Source organism: Myotis lucifugus, unplaced genomic scaffold, assembly GCF_000147115.1.
Source record: "Myotis lucifugus unplaced genomic scaffold, Myoluc2.0 scaffold_13, whole genome shotgun sequence".
NCBI classification, from domain to species: domain Eukaryota; kingdom Metazoa; phylum Chordata; class Mammalia; order Chiroptera; family Vespertilionidae; genus Myotis; species Myotis lucifugus.
Genome location: NW_005871061.1, coordinates 14,268,423 through 14,275,385, shown reverse-complemented (window position 1 = coordinate 14,275,385; position 6,963 = coordinate 14,268,423). Strand labels below are relative to the sequence as shown.

General features: G+C 54.7%; 1 pseudogene; it reads right to left on the bottom strand.

Annotated features, from left to right (window-relative positions):
- Positions 1-546: 546 nt before the first annotated feature.
- LOC102432490 lies at positions 547-3,885 on the bottom strand (annotated as a pseudogene).
- Positions 3,886-6,963: the final 3,078 nt, after the last annotated feature.

Genomic DNA, 6,963 nt, shown 5'->3' with positions numbered 1-6,963 from the left:
TTACATACTTCTAGGTACATTGATAACCAAAATGTGGCCACTGAAAAAAGTTAAAAGATTGATCAGCTCCCAGTTTCTAGCTGGCTCAGGATCACAAAATAAAAAGATCCACATTCCTTATTCTCTACACAAAATGCGTTTTTAAAAAAGTGAAAGGTCTAGGGAGCTGTACATAGAAAGGAACAATGAAAAGAGGGAGGGGATAGGAGTGGGGAGGAAAGTCCCACCCCACCCCTTCCAGGGCCCAGAGCCCCCAGAGGTTCTGGGGGGCCTGGACATGACAGGAGGCAGCTGTCAGCTCTGAGCTCTTCCCAGCTGGGAAGGCCCCTCGGGGGGGGGGGGCGGCCAACAAGGATTTCAGTGGCATTGTGGGCTCAGTGGGGGCTCCCAGGCCTCAGTGGGCCTGCAGAGGGAGCATACCTTTCCCTGAGCAAGCACCGTGGTATGATGTGTTCGTTTGACTTGGGAACTGGGGGGCTGGGGCAGATCTGGGGTCTCACAAGGTGTGTGCGTGCTTGCGTGTGTGTGTGTGTGTTCGCATGTGTGTGAGAGGATATTCACGGGGCAAGAGGGAACCAGTACAGGGGGTCTTTGGGGTCCTTGTAAATGGCCACAGATGGCAAACAAAGCCCCACCTAGCTGCTAGACATTGGGGAGTGCTGGCCTTCCTCCCATGACCAGATCACCTGCCACCAGGGACCTGGCCGCTGCCCTGGCTGGATTGGGTAGGTGTGGCCTGAAGGAACACACCCTGGGTTTGGCCCCAGAGTCCTTGAGCTGGGGGAGGGGCGCCCTGGCTGTAGTGTGCCCGGCCCCCAAGGGTGCCGGTTTGAGGTTTTGGCTTGCTCCTTTGGGAACAGAAAAGAAAGAAGGAGGAGAGAGAGGAGGAGACCAAGGAGGAGTAGGAGACAGAGGTGGCAGGAGAGAGATCTGGAATGCTTTTGTGTTAGGGTGCTTCTGCCGCCACTGTCTGTGCTGGAGGGGCCTGGGGCTCCTCGGGTGGGGGGTCTGCTTTGGAGAAATTCATCTCCAGAATGTGCCGCTGTAAGTGCCGCACCCACTCCTCCTGGATGGAAAGAGGTCCCTGGAATTCCACCTCACAGAACCTGCACTTGAGGGTATAGATGTTGCCAACGAACTTAACCAATGATGTCTGGGGGGGACGAGGCACCAAGGAAGGGACTGGCCGGACCCGGGGTGGGGGTTGCCGCACCTCCTCCAGCTTCTGCTGCAGGTCATTGGGCTCCTCGCCCCCCCCCCTCCCCCCCGGCCGCAGAAGTATCTGCAGGGCGGGCTTGTCAGCACTCAAATTTGTTGATATTCTGCTGCTGGTGCTCCTCGGCTTTCACAGTGCCTGGTGGGCTGGCTGCCAAAGGCCGCTCACCACTGTCGGCTGCCCGGCCAGCCTCTGGCCCTGGCTCACCCCCAGCACTGTGGCCCACCACCGACAGGCCCCCAGGTGCCAGCCCCAGGTGTGACCGCTTGTCGCTCTTGCGGCCATGGCCAGCGTTTCGGAACTTCTTGGTGAAGGGGCGGCCACCCTGGATGTAGCTGCGGTAGGTCCCACCTTCTGGGGCCGGTGCTTGATCCACTCACTCAGCGTCTCAATGGGTGAGCCATTCACACACCACTCAGTCACACCGAACTGCTGCAGATGCGCCCGAGCATGGCTGGCCAGGGCCTTGCGGTTTTCGAAATAAAGGCCACACAGCTCACAGCAGGCCTCGGTGGAGGAGTGGGAGGTCTTCTCGTGAAGGGTCTTTGCCTTGAAGGGCAGTTCAGTCTGGATGTAGGTCTTGGCCTTGACCTCTGCAGAGAGGAAGCGATCCTCCTACAGGGGTCGCTTGGCTGCCACTGAGCCCAGGTAGCTGGTGGCTGAGGGCTTGGCACCAGTGATGGGTGCCAGGTTGAGCTCACGAGGTACCTGGGCCAGCCCAGCTCCTGGTTTGCCTGGCCGGCCAGCCACTGGCACCAGCGGCAGGAGGGGCTGCACAAACCCAGGAACTGCTGTAGGGGGCCCATCCTCAACCAAGGCAGGGGCCAGGTCTCCAGCTGGAGGCTCCTTCTTGATGAGGCACGGCTTAGACTTCTTCTTAAGGATCCCCCGAAGCATGTCGATGGGTGAGCCATTGACGGACCACTCAGTCACACCCATCTGTCGCCAGGTGGGAGCGTGCGTGGCTGGACAGACCTTTTCGGTTCTCAAAGAACTCACCACAGAACTCACAGCAGATGTCATGCACTGGCTCTTACAGTGATGACAGGTTCAGGGGGCCATGTCTTCTCTTGGCGCCACCCAGGGACCCTCAGATGGGTGTAGCTCCCCATGAAGGGCCCCTGGCAGCATCTCACGCTTGATCTCCACATGCATTTGTTCGGGCTTCAGCTTCTTGGTCAGGGAGGGTGCAGTCAGGCCTGAGAACATCTTTCAGGCCATAGGAGGAGGAGAAGCAGTTGGTGAGTGGCCCAGGGGACTGCTTGGTGGTGGTGGCAACTTCTTGGACAGGGGCAAGAGGTGAAGGTCTGCAGGGCTGTGGGCTTCCAGAGAGCTGCCAAGACCTCCGCTGCCCACCACCTTGGCCAAGGCTTTTGGACTAGGTTCTGGTGGATTGAGGGGTCCTCCAGGCCAGGACTTAGTCCACCTCTTGAGGATCTCCTGCAGTGTGTCGATGGGCGAGCCATTGACATACCACTCAGTTACAGCCATCTGCCGCAAGTCGGAGCATGCGTGGCTGCAAAGACCCTTTCAGTTCTCGAAGAACTCACCACAGAACTCGCAGCGGATATCCCGGACTGGTTCTGGGCCTGAGGAGAGGTTGAGAGGAGACGGGTCCACATCAGAGGCCCAGAAAATGCCAGCGGCTGCAGCGGCAGAGAGGTCCTGCTTCCCCCAGGGGCTGGCCATACCCACAGCCTTCAGCTTGGCCTTCTTGGCCAGTGGTGGGGAGGGGAACAAGGAGAGGGCCGTGGAGGTGGGAGGAGGCCGCCCCAGCTGGGCCAGCATGCTGCGCCCGGGTGGGAGGCAATTCTGGATGCCGACCCTCCTGATAAGCCTGTGGAGCACGTCTATGGGGGATCCCTTGGCATCTGGTCGCTGACGCCCAGGTGGCGCAGGTGGGTGTGGGCGTGGCTGGACAGGCCCTTCGGGTCTCAAACCAGGCACTGCACAGCTGGCAGTCCAGCTCTCTGCCCCAGTCACTATCTAAAGTGAGGTTCAGGGGCCCCTCGTCCTCAGACTGAGGCCACTGTGCCTTTGGGGAGGCCGGCCGGGGGCTCAGGGACAGCTGGGGGCTCTTGACCTCAGGATTCTTGGGGATAGGGGAGCCTGCCAGGGCCAGTGGTGCCTTCTTGAGGAGTAGGGAGCTGGGTGGGTGAGCCAGGCCCTTGGCTGAGAAGCCAGGAGGCGACTTGATGGCCTTGTTGATAGCAGGGGCATCCAGGGGCTTGGCCAGGGTGAGCAGGCTCTATCGGGGGGCCCCAGTGACCACCTCCTTCGGGGAGCTGGACTTCTTAGTCAGGCCCGGGGGCAGCCCAAGGGGTGTGTCAAGCAGGCCCTTCTGCTTCACGAGCTCGTAGAGGAGGTCGATGGGGGCACCACTGCTCTCAGACTCAGCCACACCCAGCTGCTGCAGGTGGGAGCGCGCATGGCTGGACAGGCCCTTGCATGTCTCAAAGCAGGCACCACAGACCTTGCAGGTGGTCAGGCTCTGGGCCTTGAGGTCCAGCAGCTCTTGCTTGCTGCCATGAGAAATCTCTGAAGCCACTTTGCTGCTCAGCCGATTGGCCACCTGCTCCAAGGGCCCGGGAGCAGGTAGGCTCTTCCTGGGGAGTAGAGGGGGGCCCAAGTCCATGGCCACCATGGTGTTTTCTTCAGAACCCAGGCCCAGCGCGGGCACAGGCGCAGGCCCGGGGCCCAGGCTCCGACTCGGCCTTGGGCTCGTCCCGCGGCGGTGGCAGCGGCGGGGGTGGGCCCGGGGGGGGGGGCAGGGGGGGACGCCCCCGTGGGCCCGTCCTCCCGACACCTCCATGGTGTTTTTTATTGCAGCTATATCACTCTTCATTTCGTCTTGATTCTTACATAAGTTGTTGATTTTTTTCATCCACCTGGTTTCTGTACTGTGTGACCCTTATTCTGAATTCTTTTTCTGACATATTGCATCCCTCCTTTTCACTTAGCTGCTTTTCTGGTGATCTCATTTTCTTTCCTTTGGGGGTTTCTTTGTCTCTCCATTTTTGGTCTCACTGAAGAATTTAGGTGTTGAGTCGTGCAGGTGCTGCTCCTCAGGAGGCAGCAGCTCCTCAGGCGGCAGCTGTTCCTTGGGTGTTTGCGGCAGCAGCTGCTCCCTATTTATTGGTGGTCCTATGATGTATGCTGCTCACAGGAGTGGTGGCTCCTCTGGCTGGCTGGGGCAGGCTGCTCACACAGTTGCTGCATCTTGGACCGGGGCAGACTACTCACAAGGCTGCTGCTCCTTGGATGGGGCAGGCTATGCATGGCTGCTGCTCCTCGTATGGGGGCGGGGAGATCACATGGTTGCTGCTCCTCAGACGGGCGTGGGCTGCTCGCATGGCTGTTGCTTCTCATACGGGGGCAGGCTGCTCACAGGGCTGTTGATCCTCGGATGGGGGTGGGCTCCTCACATGGCTGCTTCTCACATGGTTGCAGTGCCCTGTGCTAAAGTGTTGGGCCAGCCAGTGTGGAGCGTGCTTTGGAACTCACAGGAGCCCACACCCTGGGTGGCTGGATTCTTGGTGACCATGGGACCACAGCTGAGCCAGCAGGTCCCTGGCAGGGGTGTTATCTGAGAGCACCCTGGGTAGAGGTGAGGCTGGGCTCCCAGTCTCCGCAGCTCTTCCCTTAAAAAATGTGCAGCCTCTGTGGAAGTGCTGGCCACTCTGGGACTGTTTGCAATGGTAGCAGAGGTTGCCTGGTTAGGCGAGTATGGTCAGCCTGCCTCCAAAGTCTTGAGGGATCTAACTGTGCCACACACACACACACACACACACACACACACACCACACCACACTTCCACACACTCCTCTTTTGCTCCCTCACTCACTTACACTCTCTCCCTCACTGCCACCTTCTTCCTGCCTCTGTAGTTGGGTCTGAAGTGTTATTGACTTGGTCATGGATGGAGTCTCCTCTCCGGGTGTCTGGTTATGTGGCTCACTCTCTACCACATTGGCCTAATAGGATAAAATTCACCTCGACAAGACATGACACAAAGGGAACAAAACATGAATGTACTCATGACACCAATAACCTCAATATAGGTGACCACCAGAGAAAAGAGAATTAGGGGAGAGAAAAGAGAGCACAAGTGATATCAAAAAGATAAAAAATGGTATGAGATAAAAGGAAAAGAAGAAAAAGGAAGAAAAATGAAAAAAAATATATATATGGGGAGAAAATGCCAGAGTACAAACAGATAATCCAACAGATACAAACACCAAATACCCAGTAAAGAGGGTGGGGGCAGAATCTTATACAGAAAGTAAGGTTAAGGAATTAGATGAATATGCGGAAGACCTCAATTCACTATAGAGGAAGTAGAAAGAGAATGGGTGGATAAGAAGAAAGAGAAAGAGAAGAAAAAATAATAAAAAAATAATTTTAAAAAATAGAATAAAATTAAAAATTAGAATGATGAAAAATAATGCAAAAAGAAATAGTAAATAAAGCAACAAATAAAAAAGGAAAATAAAGAAAAAAGAGATAACAAAATAATAATAAAGTAAAATAAAAAAATAAAAATAAAAATGAGGGCTGGTTTAAAATCCCACTCATCTGTACTGTCAGCAGTTTCTCAGTTTCCTGTTGCTGGGACTGAAGGTCTCTCTTTAGGCCAGTCCCTGTGGGCTCTTAGGGACTATTCAGATTATTTTTTGTATCCTTTGTACCACTCAGGGTGTAGCCTGGGTGTGGCTATATTGGTTCCCTGGAGACTGCAGGGAGGGGCTATCTCTTCAGGAGAAAATGGATGCCTAGGTCCAACACATCAAGTATGACTCAGTGCCAGACTTGCGGCCACCTGTCCCCTACCCTCTCCTCTCCCTGGCTTCTCCCCAGACTCCACAAGTCTGCACCTTCTCCTGCACCTCAGCCATGGGTGAGTGTCTGTATTTGAAAGGTCCTAAGAACTAGGTTCAACGAACAAAAGCAAAGACCAAAAAGGGGAAACAGCTGTACCACTGCAAGCCCCTCTATCCCCAGCACGGTGCGGCTTGGGCATCGGTCCAGGCTGCCCCCTCTCTGCTCAGTCTCTCTTGGCTGTGAACCCAGATCTAGAATCCCCTGCCACCAGCAGTCATGTGGACCTCCTTTCCACAGTCAGACACTACGCCTGTCCCAAGGTGCCATGTGGTTTCCCTCTCACCCTCTGGGCTTAGAGGTCTTGCAGTTCTCTCCAGCCAAGATCCCTGATTTTACCATTCTCCAGGTGTCCTGTGTCCTTCCCAGCTGCAAACTGGCTCACCAGCTGTGTCTACTTTGCCAATTCTGGGTGGATGTTATTCTATTTATTTGCTAATTCTTTCTGCTCCAGGACAAGGCTTGGGACATTTCTGTCTATTCTGCCACCATTTTTTCTTTCCTTTAAACATTTCTTGCAGTTCTGGTTTGGTGGTGATAAACTCCTTTAGTTGTTTGTTGTTTTTGTTTGTTTGTCTTGGAAGCTCTTTATTTCACGATCTATTTTAAATTATAGCCTTGCTAGATATAGTAATCTGGTTTTAATTCCTTGCTTTCCATTATCTTGAGTACTTCATGCCATTTCCTTCTAGCCTGTAGAATTTCTGACGAGTAATCAGGTGTCAGCCTTAAGGAAGCTTCTTTGTAGGTAACAGTTTGCTTTTCTCTTGCTGTCTCTAAGAGTCTCCTTTTGTCTTTAGTTTGTGGCTTTTTAACTATGATGTTTCTAGGTGTGGGCCTGTTTGGGTTCTTCTTGCTTGGGACTCTTT